Source organism: Myxocyprinus asiaticus, chromosome 3 (assembly GCF_019703515.2).
Source record: "Myxocyprinus asiaticus isolate MX2 ecotype Aquarium Trade chromosome 3, UBuf_Myxa_2, whole genome shotgun sequence".
Classification (NCBI taxonomy): Eukaryota; Metazoa; Chordata; class Actinopteri; order Cypriniformes; family Catostomidae; genus Myxocyprinus; species Myxocyprinus asiaticus.
In genome coordinates this window covers 7,800,428-7,814,903 of record NC_059346.1, presented here as the reverse complement: position 1 = coordinate 7,814,903, position 14,476 = coordinate 7,800,428, and the positions used below count along the sequence as shown (strand labels likewise).

Below are 14,476 nucleotides of genomic sequence, written 5' to 3'. Positions count from 1 at the left end.
TAAACATAACAACAACAAATTAAAAGAACTATTCACTCCAGGCTGCAGGAGGAGATAGATTTGAGTGTCATCTGTATAGAAGTGGTAAGCTATACCACTTAAATATACCACTTATGATTTTCTTAAATATCATGCCAAGGGATAGCATACACAAAGAAAACAAAATCAGACCTAAAATAGATCCCTGAGGAACACCACAGGTAATGGGTGCTGAGGAAGAAGAAAAATCTCCAAACCTTACAGAAAAGGATCTACCTTCAAGGTAAGATATAAACCATCTTAAAACTGTACATTATAATCCTACAGCATGACTTAGACCAGTGGTTCTCAACCTTTTTGTCTCCAAGGCCCCCCACTATCCAAGACAATATTTGAAGGCCTCTTCACTCGAAACTAGATGTGTCTGATTAAGATAATTAATCAAGGATCATTTTTGATTCTAGAAGTTTCAGAAAGAGTCTGTTTATAATTTGTAGGCACACATCTTTTTAGCATTTTAATTAAGTTGTATCATTTTAATTATTTTAATATTTATTATTTTAAATTAATTTTAAGTCATCTTGAGGCCCCCTTGGAAATGTGCTGAGGCCCCCAGGGGGTCCCGGCCCCCTGGTTGAGAACCACTGCCTTAGACGACTAATAAGAATTTGATGATCAATAGTATCAAATGCTGCACTGAGGTCCAACAAAATTAAAGCAGCATGATTACCTGAGTCACCAATTAGTAACAAATCATTTGCTACCCTTAACAGAGCTGACTCAGTACTGTGATCAGCCCTAAATCCAGATTGAAACTTGTCTAAGACATTGTTCTGAGTTAAAAAAGACTTCAGCTAAGATAAACCTACTTTCTCCAAAATCTTGGAAAGACTTGGCAGCTTAGAGATCTGCTGATAATTCTTCAGATCTAGAGGATCTAAACTTGGCTTCTTCAAAAGAGGCTGAACAATTGCTTGCTTAAAGCAGAGAGGAACCACACCGTCTACAAGACTACTATTGATGATAGACATGATGCTAGGGCTAATGATATCTACCATCTCCTTGAAAAGATGTTTGAAAACAGTGGCAATCCAACTCACCCTGACCAACAGTTCTGGGGGTGCTAAAAAAGTCACAACCAGCTGGGGAAAGTTCAACAAGAGAGCTAAATTCATCAAGTATTAGGGCTAAAATCATTAAGCCACTTTTCCGAAATAAATAAAAAGTCCAATTTGTCAAAAAGTCATTAAGGATAATATGTTTTATTTGAAATGGATCTTGCATTAATCAATGCCATCTTTACTAAGCTGGAAACCCAAGAGTTAGGCCTACCCGATAAGTTGCCCGAAAGCTCCTGCCGACCTGAGGTAGTGTAGATTGTTTGAGTTCATGCCTCTGAAGCAATCCTGTGGTTTTCTAACAATAATCCTTGGAGTCAGAGACCACAGGGCTGGGAAAACAGGCAGAAGACACGAGAGTCCTCATCAATACATTCACAGTCGAGTTTCTGAAGACAGATGGTAAACTATCCAAAACTCTCTTAGTTCTCGTTGAAACACCAGCATGTCTACCATGTTTCCTTCAGCGTTTTTTCTTGCAATACGCACATCCAGGTGAGTATACTCTCGCTGGAACTGGCAGAGTAAAAGGTGGGTGAAAGAAGCATTTTCCGCTAGTAGACAAGTCCACACCAACAGAACGAATATGCAGTAAAGTTTGGCGATCATAAACCCAATGGGGCTGACTGTGTGCATGAAAACATAACAACAAAGCAAAGAAAAACCAAACAAACAACACAGGATGAAAGTGAGGGCTAGCCAACACACAGAACGGCGCCATCTTCCTCCTCACTCCAACAAAATGGACACATACAAAATTAAGTTGGTGAGGGGGGCTTACATGTACCGGGAGAGAAGCAGAGCAGCAGATATTGGATATTATGATCCCATCAATCCAGACTATGAAACCATGAACATAATATACCACAGGCAAGAAACTTTTCAAACGTCTTCCTTGTAAATGTCACAGTTTGGAACAGAGCTGTGGAGTTGTGTCAAAATTCTCAGTTGAAAGAGAAGTCTAGGACAGCGGTTCTCAACTAGTTTTAGTTCAAGACCCACATTTTACATTGGACATCAATTGGCAACCCAACACATTAGTTGTTTATCGTACAAAAGCAACAAATATGTCCTTAAAATCAAACTTTAAAAATAATTAATATTACCTTATACTGCAAAGGCTGAAAAATATGTAAATTATTATCTAATATATTATTTTAATATATATTATATATTTTATACATTATTATTATTATTATTATTATTATTATTAGCCATATTATAAAGTAACCTTTGACATCAACAACAAAAGGTATGAAAAGCATTTCCCCCCTAATTTTTAAAAGTTGATTAGTCTAGTTTATTTATTTTTCCTATCCTACCAATGCACAATTATATGGCTAGTTGCATTTTATTAATTTGGCATCATTATTAGCATTACAGAACTGACCTGCAATTCATTTTTGGGTTGTGACCTACTAGTTTAGAACCACTGATTCAGAATCAGATTCACTTTTCCTCTCTTTGAGTAGCGAGATTACATGGCCAAGTTGGATCTGTGCCCATATCAGCAGTATTAAGAGGCATGTATTATATACATCCTTATCTGAACATGATACTTACCTTGAACTGAGCTCCATCCAGACACACTGACAGAATATTTCAGAGGCAAGAGAGATTTATCTAGACTTTTGGCTTATCTCACCATGGGTAAGCCTCTTATGATTAAGGCACTTTCTGACAGCTTTCAAAATAAATCAGATCTTTTCACAAGCTTGTGTGTTTGGCGGTCAACAGTCAACTAAATATGTTGGCTAAAAGTTGAAAGCAGGGTGATATATGAGCTACTGTTGTATTTCAGGTATCTGGATTATGTGCTGGAGGAGACTGAATGGAACAAGAGAGCAAATGTCATGGTGGTATCACACAATCTAGACACGGTTAAACATACACTTAGAAGGTAAATCTTTGTCTGTCTTTCTCTCTCTGTCAGTATTAGGGCTGTCATTCGATACAAATATTTAATTGTGATTAATCTCATAATTTTTTGGGAGTAAATGTGTTAACGCATTCAGAAAACAAATTAATGTGTAATTGGGTTTGGCAATTTGTGTGGATGACACACATAGCGAGAATATATTCACACAGGATGCATTCTTGGATCCATCTTGGATTTTAATTGTTTTTGTATGCAAACATTCACTAGACAGACGTCTTTGACCTTTGCAATGTGTCTTGCTGTTTTCCGAAGTCTCTCGCCATGTGCGACAAGTTTTTAAGACTCTGTGTCAAATTAAAAACAGTTTGACTTCTATAAATGCAACTGTATTTTGCTCCAAAATGAGCATGATGGAGCACAAAGGAATGAAAGCAAAAATACATTAATTTTCCTACCATCGGAGCAATACAAGCTTGAATGTCAACAAACCTCACAAGCAGCGGAGCCACAGAATGAGAGCTGATCGCACAGGACACGTTCTTGACTGCAGGACACTGCACAACAGAATGCAGAGATCTTGAGACACAATTTTCAAAGTTTCAACTACTTTTAACTTGACACAGCCTCCCTGAAAACATGGTCGTTATGACACTGAAAACCAGCATGATGCTCCAAAAGCATCAGTCTGACTCCAATGTACATGGACCGACAATTAAAAATAGTGCAGATGAAACACAAGAATCCGCCTTGTGAGAACAGAACAAATTAAATGGGAGTAGAAAAAAAAAAAAAAAAATAGGTCTGTACTGACTGCTAAAGCCACTATTTGTATTGTCTAATCAATGCTTTACTCATCTGTCACAATAATGAAATCTATTTTAATCTGAATATCTGATTTATTCTATTTATGATAAATATATTAAGAACTATTTGAATTATTATGTATTATTTATTTGGGATTATCTTTATTGGAGGCCTTTCTTAGCAAATATTGCTATACGATTACTTTGATCAATTAATGGGCATGCCATGTAATTCATTTGATTAAAAATTTTAATTATATTTCAAATAAATTCTCATTAAAATTGATTTACATACACAGTGGCCCCAAAAAGTATTTGGACACTTTTTGGTCACACTTAAAAATGACTGAATTTCATTGCATTATATAACAAAACATCAAACCATGTTTTTTTAATGAACCAATTTATTTAATTAAATAAATTTATTTTAATGAACCAGTCCATATTGCACTCAAAAATTGCAATAGCTTTCTCAAAACGACTAGCTCCAATTTGATTAGATGGCTTCCCAGGCTGCTACAATGCGCACATCCAAGGAAGAGCTGTTCACTATATTGCCAATGTTTGCAAGGTTCATGGCTTAAAATCTTTTATGGATATTTAAGAGTTTGATTTGTGACACTTAGTAGCAAGTTAATGAGAGAGCCTTGAACCTTTATATTCCACTCTGCTTTCAGTTTAGTATCTGGTTTTAGATTTACACGTCCTAAAATGTAACATAAAAAAAGTGAACGGTCACTTCTCGGCCAAAATAAGTGTCAATAGGGAACCAAACTTCATGCCGATAGTCAAAAATCTGGTTATGCAAGACACTGGGTCTGTCTCTGGGTCCTGCCTACATAGGCAGCTATATTCTATGGCAGCATCCTAACTGAAATGGAGCCTTATAATAGACAGATTTGCAACACTCTTCATAGGTAGCAACTCCACATGCGCAGCACGGTTGACTCGACTCGCAACTGATTTCAATGTGGGTGCCGCGAGAGGATATATTCTTCCACCGTGCTCATCATTATGCATTCTGGGATCGCCTACCCAGGGAAGATGATACCTTAGAATTTGGCCAAAACAATATATCTTAGGAGGAAGCACAGTTAAGATACCTACCTATTGGAACAGCCTTCACATCGGGAGCATGCCTATGACATCTTGTGATGAAGTGATGGTGTCTAGCATCCACCAGTGAGTAAATTAGTCTGTGTAAATGAGTAACGTTACGTTATATCCTTAATTTCTATATAATCGCTGCTTAAGGGTGTAGCCTCATTTGATAAAGGTATACCAGTGACAAATATCATTAACATTCTGTCACAATGTCAAAGGGTGCCACCAAGCAATGATGTGCACAGAATGGGGGCTTTCGTTCAAAAATGTCAAAAGGTCGAGGGGAGATTTAAGCGGAGGTGCCTTTAAGAGCGCATGCTACAGCACAGTCCCCCGCTGACAGGCTGAAGTGGCCACCACAACTGTTATAGAATACTGTATGTGAGTGGTGCTTGGCCATGCAAAATTTACTACTACAATGTGCGATGAGTTACTCAGCAAAGTTTAAGATGTTGTCTGTTAAGCATCATTAATAATGTTTAATGAAAGTTATTGTAAAGCGCTACCATAATTCCGACTTATAAATGCAATGTTACATTTGTATACATAAATGGGATTCATGTTTAGAAAGTTTTAAAACACATGAAATAATAGTTTTCTTTTGTGTATATCTGTAGCTCAGGCAGTATTCCCAGTGTACAAGTACGTTCCGTATGGTCCGGTGAATGAGGTGATCCCGTAATTGTCCCGTCGAGCACAGGAGAACCGCAGCATTATGAAAGGAGCCCAGATGGAGAGAGACTATCTGTGGAAAGAGCTCATGCGATGAATGACCAGTGGAGAGGTCTTCTACTACATCCATACAGCTCATCCATCTCTCCGACATCTTTATGACTATGAAAGGGCTCCCTAAAATGTCAGCCGCCTGAGTGTGCGGTGCTGTTTTATACCCCACCTTTATTCATCAAGCGGAGCACCGATAATAAAAATATAAGCATGATTTAAACACTAATAAACAAACACATCAGTATCACTTTCTGGTAATTACTGTATGAATTCAAGGATAACAACCCCTGGAGTTCCAGAACTATATTTCATTAATGCGACATTGTGTACTCAGAGTGAGGGATTGTGGGTGCATATAGTGTGCTCAGCTTGGAGTGGTGACAACAGCACGTAACCCTACACTGGATAAAGTAGTGTAAAGATTATATTTCAGATGTAATATATTCCAATTGAGTGGTTTGTTTGTCATTTGCACTGTTTCATTGTGAATAAAAAAAATAAAAAAAACATGGCTGTACTTTATTAACACGCCCTCGCTGCTCGTGATGTATCTTTTCTGCTCAGGTGTGCTCAATGAGCTCTGAAAGTATGTTTTGATGATGATTTTAAGTTCACTTTGCAGCTTAATGAATCTGGTGTTTAGCATACACAGATCAAGAATTAAATCTACTCTTTTATTATCCAGGCAATGGAGCCTTTTATGCTTATCTAACAGTCTCTCTCTCTCTTTCTCTGTTAATATTTTCTGCCCCCCCCCCCCCCCATTGAGTATTTGGAGAAGATGAATAAAAAGCTGTTAATGGTTTTAAGACAAAAGGGTTTACTCTAAAGTAAATCTCAATTCTGTTTATATCCAAGTCCGTCATGGATCCACATGAATAATTTCTCTTTCAAATATAACAGGACCCATTTTAAACTATTTAAACTATTTTTATTGATACATTTGTATTTTAAATATAATTAGTGCTGTCAGTCGATTCAAATATTTAATCATGATTACTCATTTGTCAGATGCTTTTATCCAAAGCGACTATTTCTTTATTTTTCACAGTTAATAGTGATTAATCACAGATTTTGAAAGTGCTGAAAATTTACTATGAAGTATATACTTATTTTCCTGTTAAAAATGCATTTATTTCCTTGTTAGGAAAGAAAACAAAACAATATATAACAATGATTTTTATTAACATTTTCCAAACAGCCATCTATAATATAAAGATAGAAATGCACTAAAATTGTCATGGGAGGATTCATTTTGTCGGTTTGTTTCTGTGTGTCTCCCTCGAGTTGCTGCGGTGCGGGATTAATCACGTGGCAGCGTTGCCTAGCAACGCTCATTACCAGCCGCTGCTTGATTAGCTCAGCATCTGCACACTATCTTCTCTTTCCCTTATAAGCAGCCCTTTTGTGTGAGTTTAGTATTGGATCGTTCTTGTATGTGCCATGTTTACTCGTGTTTCTCACGCCTTTCTCTCGTTTTCTCTAATTTGGATATTTTTGCCTTTCCTGTGCTCCGGCCATTTCCATCTCCTCCATTCACCACTCACCAGTGTTTCTCTCTGCTCCAGTCGCTGCCATTACACACATTGGAATATTATCTCTACTCTCCCTGCTGCAGCTGTCTCCATCAGAGTCCTTCACTATCTTCTTCTCCCACCTCATCTCTGGACTGATCCATTGTTTGTTCTACTTCTCATTTATTAAACATTGTTATATTTTTACTCCTGCATCTGGGTCCTATTTATCATGACAAAAATAGCATCAAATCAAATAACACGTTTCCCAAAGTCAAAGTAGGAGTTTGACTAAACGAAAGAACTAGTATTAGTTCCAATGGGCATTAAATCTCTTAAACGCTCATTCTCCACAATATTAATCAGCTGGCAGTTTGTGGCTATCCAATAGATACCCAGCATTAAGTGGCACTTTTAACTCCACATGAAAAATACTGCATAGAACGGGTGACTTTGGAATGTCGTACTACCCATACTACTCTTAGTATTATATTATATTAGAATGTATAGAGTATTATAGAATGCCATTCCAAAGATGGTTCTTACCACTTAATTATGCTTCATGTGAATTGTCCGGTAATCATTAGCTGATGCTTCGAGAGATCAGCGGCAACGGGTTCAAAGTTGAAACTGTTTGAAAACTGAGCATACAGCAGTCCCTCATCAGTGCCATTTATCGTATGTTTGGATTTTAGCTTATAGTTAAGACTTTATATGTTTCTGTGGTTATTAAATTCTGCATTACAAAGGCTGCAATGTACTCGATTTTTGTCACAAGTCCAATCTGGGTTTGTTTTGTAAGAGGTCCTTTCCCCATCACTTGATCACTGACACGGAATCACTGTGTGTGTTTGTGGTGTGTGCATCAGTTCTGCCCTATTCCAGCCAGTGTTCAGAATAGAGCTGAATAGAATGTCAATATCTAATGTGAAAATTGGAAAATGTGTTAATTGCATTACATTTTTTTTATTAAATGCATGCATCATCGTGTACATTTTCATACATTGAAAGTGAATCTCTTTTTGAGTTCCTCGTTAGACAAAGTCATATGGGTTTGGAACAACATGAGGGTGAATAAATAATGACAGAATTTTCATTTTTGGGTGAACTATTCCTTAAAGTTCTGCTCAATAGAGAGTCACTCTTTTTGGGAAAAGGAGAGGCACATTTGAATGGTTTTGTCTTCTGGATTTTAATACTGGTCAGACAGCAACTACAGCCAGTGCTCTTCCTCAGCCTTACAGAATTAATGTATACACAGAACTGCTGATCACAGACACACAGGTGGAGAGTCTGCATAGATAAGATGGGAGGCTTTTGGGATTTAACTTGCAATGAGATCCGTTGGGAGGAAGCAGGTGTATTACCTATAGTAAACTGCTTGTAAGTTTTCATAATGCACATATATTAAATGTATACTTAGAAATGTGATCTCTTTATAATATATAGTAACATCTGGCCTGCTTATGAGAAATTTTTCCTATGTAGATTGTAGACGACAAGGCAGCTCGCTAGGTTTTGGAACAGAGCTAATGCTTATATCTTCCTTTTAAGCTTCAACATATTTAAACAGCTTTAAGTCATATTTCTGTTTCATTTGTCAGGCGCATTCATGCAGTTAATTACCAGGTTGACAGTGGTCATGTGACCCCTGATTTTACCATACGCTCTAGAAAATAAGGTTTATTTCAAACTAACCACACAGCCTGTGGCATTAGTTAGTATTGTTATGTATCATTATATACAATCAGTTACAGTATATACTATCAAAACATGAATTTCAATAAATTATTCATAGCATACAATGGAAAATTCATATTGGCCCTTTAAGCACAGTCTGGTACACTGTAATTTTTATAGCAAACAATAAAACAACTAAAGTTGCTGAATTTGGAAAGAACCAAATATAGCTTTTCTATTCCATAACCATGGGGCATTGTATGTAGATTATATTCCACATACTGTAGTATAGTAATGAAACAACACTATAAAAACATTGCTAAATTTGTTTGAGCATTCTGACTAGCATGACATAACATGAGTTTGGGGCTGGACTCTGTGTGTTTAAAGGGATAGTTCACCCAAAAATGAAAATTCTCTCATCATTTATTCATCCTCACGCCATCTCAGATGTGTATGACTTTCTTTCTTCTGCTGAACACAAACACAGATTTTTAGAAGAATATTTCAGCTCTGTAGCTCCATACAATGCAAGTGAATGGTGATCAGATTTGTAGCTCTAAAAATCACATAAAGGAAACATAAAAGTCATCCATTTGACTTCAGTGGTTAAATCTATATAATCAGAAGCGTAATTATAGATGTGGGTGAGAAACAGATCATATTTAAGTCCTCCAGTTTTACTTTTACATCTGAAAGTCACATTTGGTGCATGTTTAGTTTCACTTTCACATATGAAAGTGAAAATGGAGATTTAAAGTAAAAATAATTTAAATATTGTTCTGTTTCTCATCATTAACTAACCACTGGAGTCATATGGATTGCTTTTATCTTTATGTGATTTTTGGAGCTACAAAGGTCTGATCACCATTCACTTGCATTGTAAGGACCTACAGAGCTGAGATATTCTAAAAATTTCCATGTGTTCTGCAGAAGAAAAAAGTCATACACATCTGGGATGGCACAAGGGTGAGTAAATTATGAGAGAATTGTCATGTTTGGGTGAACTATCCCTTTAACCAATGGAAAACGTAGGGGAGTGTTTAGGTAAACCTGTTTGAAAAAGTCGTTCTTTTTGCAATTCCGCTTGGTGCTGCTAGAGGCACAGAAATAACAAACTTGCCCTTTAAGTTAGTAGCGTTGCTAGTTTAAGTTAGTTACTCACTGTCCCTGACACTGAACACACACATATTCCTGCTTTGTGAAATATGGACTGGCACACGTGAGTGAAGGTGGTGGCTAGCTACTGTGACACTTATCAGGAGCCGCAGGTAGAACATTGGCAGAGAGGTTTGAGCGGGGTTTGAGCCTTAGCTCAGGAATTAATTACCTTTTCTGTGCTTTGACAGGGCCTTGCAGTTTTCTCTTAATTTGATTTCACCAGCAGATACGTGGGAAGATTCCTGAAATACTGAAACAAAGGTGGGTGTTTCCATTAAGGACAGTCTTTCCTCTTACAACTTGCTCTCTCTTTCTGTATCTTGCTCTGCTTGTGCATTTATAATACATTGCAAACAAGGTACGGTTGCCAGATCTTGCAAGAAATAAAAAACCTAAAGTAAGTGACTTGCCTCATCATAAATCTAATTAAGCAGTGTTGGGGATGCTACTTTGAAGCTACAGGCTACTCGTAACTTAAAGTACTTACTTGTTTAAGTCACTCTTTTAAAAAAAATAGCTAGCTACACTATAAGCTACTAACAAAAAGTAGCTAACTACATTGAAGCTACAATATATGAAGAACAAATTTTTTTGATGACAATCAGATATAACAATTGGATTATATTATTTAATTATTATTCACAATTCAATAATTTCACATAGTTATGTAGGTATATACTGTATATAATTAGAGTGACATTCCTTTACAAAAATTAACCATGATTTTACTACAGTAACCATAGTTCTTTGGTATTTGTAGTAAAATCATCCCAAAACAGAGCCATACAGCTGTGATGTCATATTGTAAGTGAACCCAGAAAGCTAATATGCAAGCCAGCAGCACATCACCCTGCAACTCTCGCCTGGATACCCACTGAAATCAAGCAGGGTTGAGCCTGGCTAGTATGGAAGTCCTCCTGAGGAAAACTATGGTTGTAATGTTTCATTAAACATTTTGAATGTACATGGCTACAATGGCTGAAAGGATGAATTTAAAATTATTATTTAAAATCAATTTTATGTAATTTTTTAAGCAAACATTTTCTAAATTGGGGCACCGGGCTGGTCGGTTGCTTAGGGCCTCAGAAATCGTAAACATGCCCCTGGGTGGTTGAGGAGATTCCCTCTATACTATGTAAAGCGCTTTGAGTGTCTAGAAAAGCACTATACAGATGTAACACATTTTTATTATTAAAATTATGTGATTGTGTGAGTGAATGTGCCTGATGAAATGAAAAACGTAGTAGTCCTTAACTTGCAACTTGTTAGCGACATACTTAAAAAAAAAAAAAAAAAAAAAAAAACACGGTGGCTACAGAATTCAAATTTGGGGTATGACTGTGTGTAATTTAAGTTGTAGAACAAAATGTCCAAGTATCTTAAAGTAATGTTTACCACAGACCTTATTTTACTCATAAATACCAAACTGACATCATAAACACCCATAGGAAAATCCTGGGGGAACTCATCGCTCAAAAATGATGTTGTGCAATGGATCAAGGAGAATCTCATAATTTCATTGATATAATGTATTATAGCATAAGCTTACACAAAACACATAAAACAAGGCTAATTTGCATTGCAATAATGTCTTTTCCAAAAGAATATCATTTTAGAAAAATATGAAAAGTCCAAAGTTGCTTAAAATAGGCAGAAATGCCAGCACAGGCATGTGTGCATCGCTTTTTGATTGAGTAGGCTGGTGGAAACCCACCAGAGAGGAACTACTGTGTTGAAATCTTTCTCTGTGGAAGTCCTGGAGTGTAAAAAGCAGTCCAGATTTTCTCCTGCTGGTCACCAGTAAGAGGTTTGGAGATAATTGGAGAGGATAGATGCCCTTAATCAGATGAGAGTGAAAAATGAATAGATGGCGTGACCACAGACTCCATTATTAAGCACCCTAATGGTGTTGCTTCATGATGGCCTTCCCTGTGGGCACCTTTGGGGTGGCCTACAGACCACAAATTTGGAAACAGAATCTCCTTAAAACCAGGTCAAATGAATTTTAATTAAACAATAAGGTACTTATGATGCTATGCTGAAGGAAAGCAGGAGGTTGCGCACTTGTTCCACAAAGCACCGAAGTTCAGTGAAGATTAACGAGAAGCAAGTAACAAATCGCAATATACAGGTATTAAGGCCTGTTCACACCAAACCTGTTATTTTCTGTGCGATTGTTCATTCCAAACGAGCTTTTGAATGGGAACAATGGATTCTAATAGAGCTATTCACAGCAGGTCCGACAAATCGTTCGCCCAGTGTTTCCAGCTATTTCTCATGGGAAGTTGCCAAAGGCTCAGAAATGTAGGGATCACGGCCCCTAACCACATCCTCCACAGTTTTAGCACTAAATGCGTTGTGTTAATATGCGTTATTAATATAAACTGTCTACCCTTTCTTATATGCTAAAATTAGAACTTTCCTGACCCCTGACTTATACAAAATATACATCTTTTATATGTTAAAAATATATTTATTTTTATCTTTTCGATTTTTTGTCTCCTTTATCTTATGTATACATTTTGGTTGGTTTATACATATTTTTTTTTTCCTTCCACTGTACTTGTCTTTATGACTCGGTGATTGTGTTCATACATTGTTTGATCTTATTGAACATTTATATAGAAAAAAATCCACAGTTTTAGCACCATTTGTGGACTTTTCAGACGGTCCTTTACCCACAATAGGCACATTTTCCAACTTAAATCAATGTTAAATTAGCGATCTGGAATGATTTCACCGTGATACCATCTGACCAGCTTAAATACAGGACAAATCGCATCCCATATTGATTATATGCAGGACGTATAATTGTATCTAAACGATCCTGTATTTACAGGACAGGTGGCAACCCTAACTGAATTTGTCAAACATTCAGACAGTGGGGGATTTCAATTAATTTTTTTATTTATTTTGTTTTGTAATTCAACTGCATTATTGAACAATGACAAAGTCCAACATTATCCTAGCAATAGCAACCAGGGGTAGGCAGCAGTGTAGTGTTGAGTATGTTTTTTTTAATTATTATTTATTTTTAAACATGGATCTATATGCTTTATAATGCCTCACATGAAGATGTTTTGGAGAGTTTTTGGAGAGTCGCTGCAGCTGCTCAATCCAACGTCTTGGTGGCGCTAATTAACTGGCAAACACAGGCATATAATAACTTAAATAAAGAAAAGACTGTGAGCAGTGTTTTCTTTTATATTATTTTTAATATATGCATAATATTTATACTCTACTGTTATTCGCAATGTACATTATTCCACATGTATTTATATCACTGGAACTTGTGCAATATTATCCAGGCATTAAAAAAAATAGTTAATAGGAATATAGACCTAATTGTAGCAAACTACATGTGCAAATAAATATGAAACAGTGCTCTTTATTCATCTTACTCGCATAAAAAAACAGATTATATCCTCAAAATCATCAACATCATGGAAAGAACATAATGAAACAGTTATGTCAAATTAGGAAAAGAAATGCTTTAACAGCGTTTATTATATTAGTCTCTAACAGCTGAAGGGTGCGAACAGGAGACTGGTATAACAACAGCACCGCAACAGCGCCGTCTACTGTACAGGAGTGAAATAGTTTTTAGATTCATCTTTTTTATGGACTCGGTGTGAATAGACCTTCTGTCAGAGGTTTGTCTCGCAAAATCTTCACAGATTGTCTCATGACATCGCGTAATAATTTGAACAAGGCAACGACATCGGAAAATATTGTGCAACTTGCCTTGTACGAAAAGGTATGACTTTTTATTCCCATTGATAAAACAGATAGTTCCGGTCCTGGATTCTGATTGGTCAACAGCCGTGCTTTATTCATTATAAAGCACAGCTCTGACCTCTTCACGGAACTTCTATTTGGATCACTCCACGGCACCCATTCTTGTTACCTAGCAACGTTCTGTTTACTGTATACAGCCAGGGACTATATTTTCTTCCATAAGGATAGCATTTAATGATTTAATAAAAATAAAAAAAATAAAAAATTTATGAACATTTGTGTTCTAAATATTTTTTATTATGTGGTGACTGTGCCATATTGTGAATTTAGTCATGGCTGAAGGGGTCCACTTAACATTGTGCCTAGCAATGCACTTCTGCCATGACTAAATTCACAATATAGCATGGTCTCTCATGCTTTATTGCTTAAAGAGACCCACCAATCAGCAAAAAACAAATTCAAGGGGGCCTGGGTAGCTCAGCAAGTAAAGACGCTGACTACCACACCTGGAGTCACAAGTTTAAATCCAGGGTGTGCTGAGTGACTCCAGTCAGGCTTCCAAAGCAACCAATTGGCCCGGTTGCTAGGGTGGGTAAAGTCACACTGGGTTAACCTCCTTGTGGTCGCTACAATGTGGTTCTCACTCTCGGTGAGGCATGTGGTGAGTTGTGTGTGGATGTCACGGATAATAGCATGAAGCCTCCACACGCACTAGTCTCCACAGTAACACGCTCAACAAGTCATGAGATAAGATGTACAGATTGCCAGTCTCAG

The 14,476-nt window shown here is 36.8% G+C and overlaps 1 pseudogene; it reads left to right on the top strand.

Moving 5' to 3' along the window:
* The window catches only part of LOC127431084 (proline dehydrogenase 1, mitochondrial-like), a 39,559-nt pseudogene extending 32,277 nt beyond the window's left edge, over positions 1-7,282 (top strand).
* Positions 7,283-14,476: the final 7,194 nt, after the last annotated feature.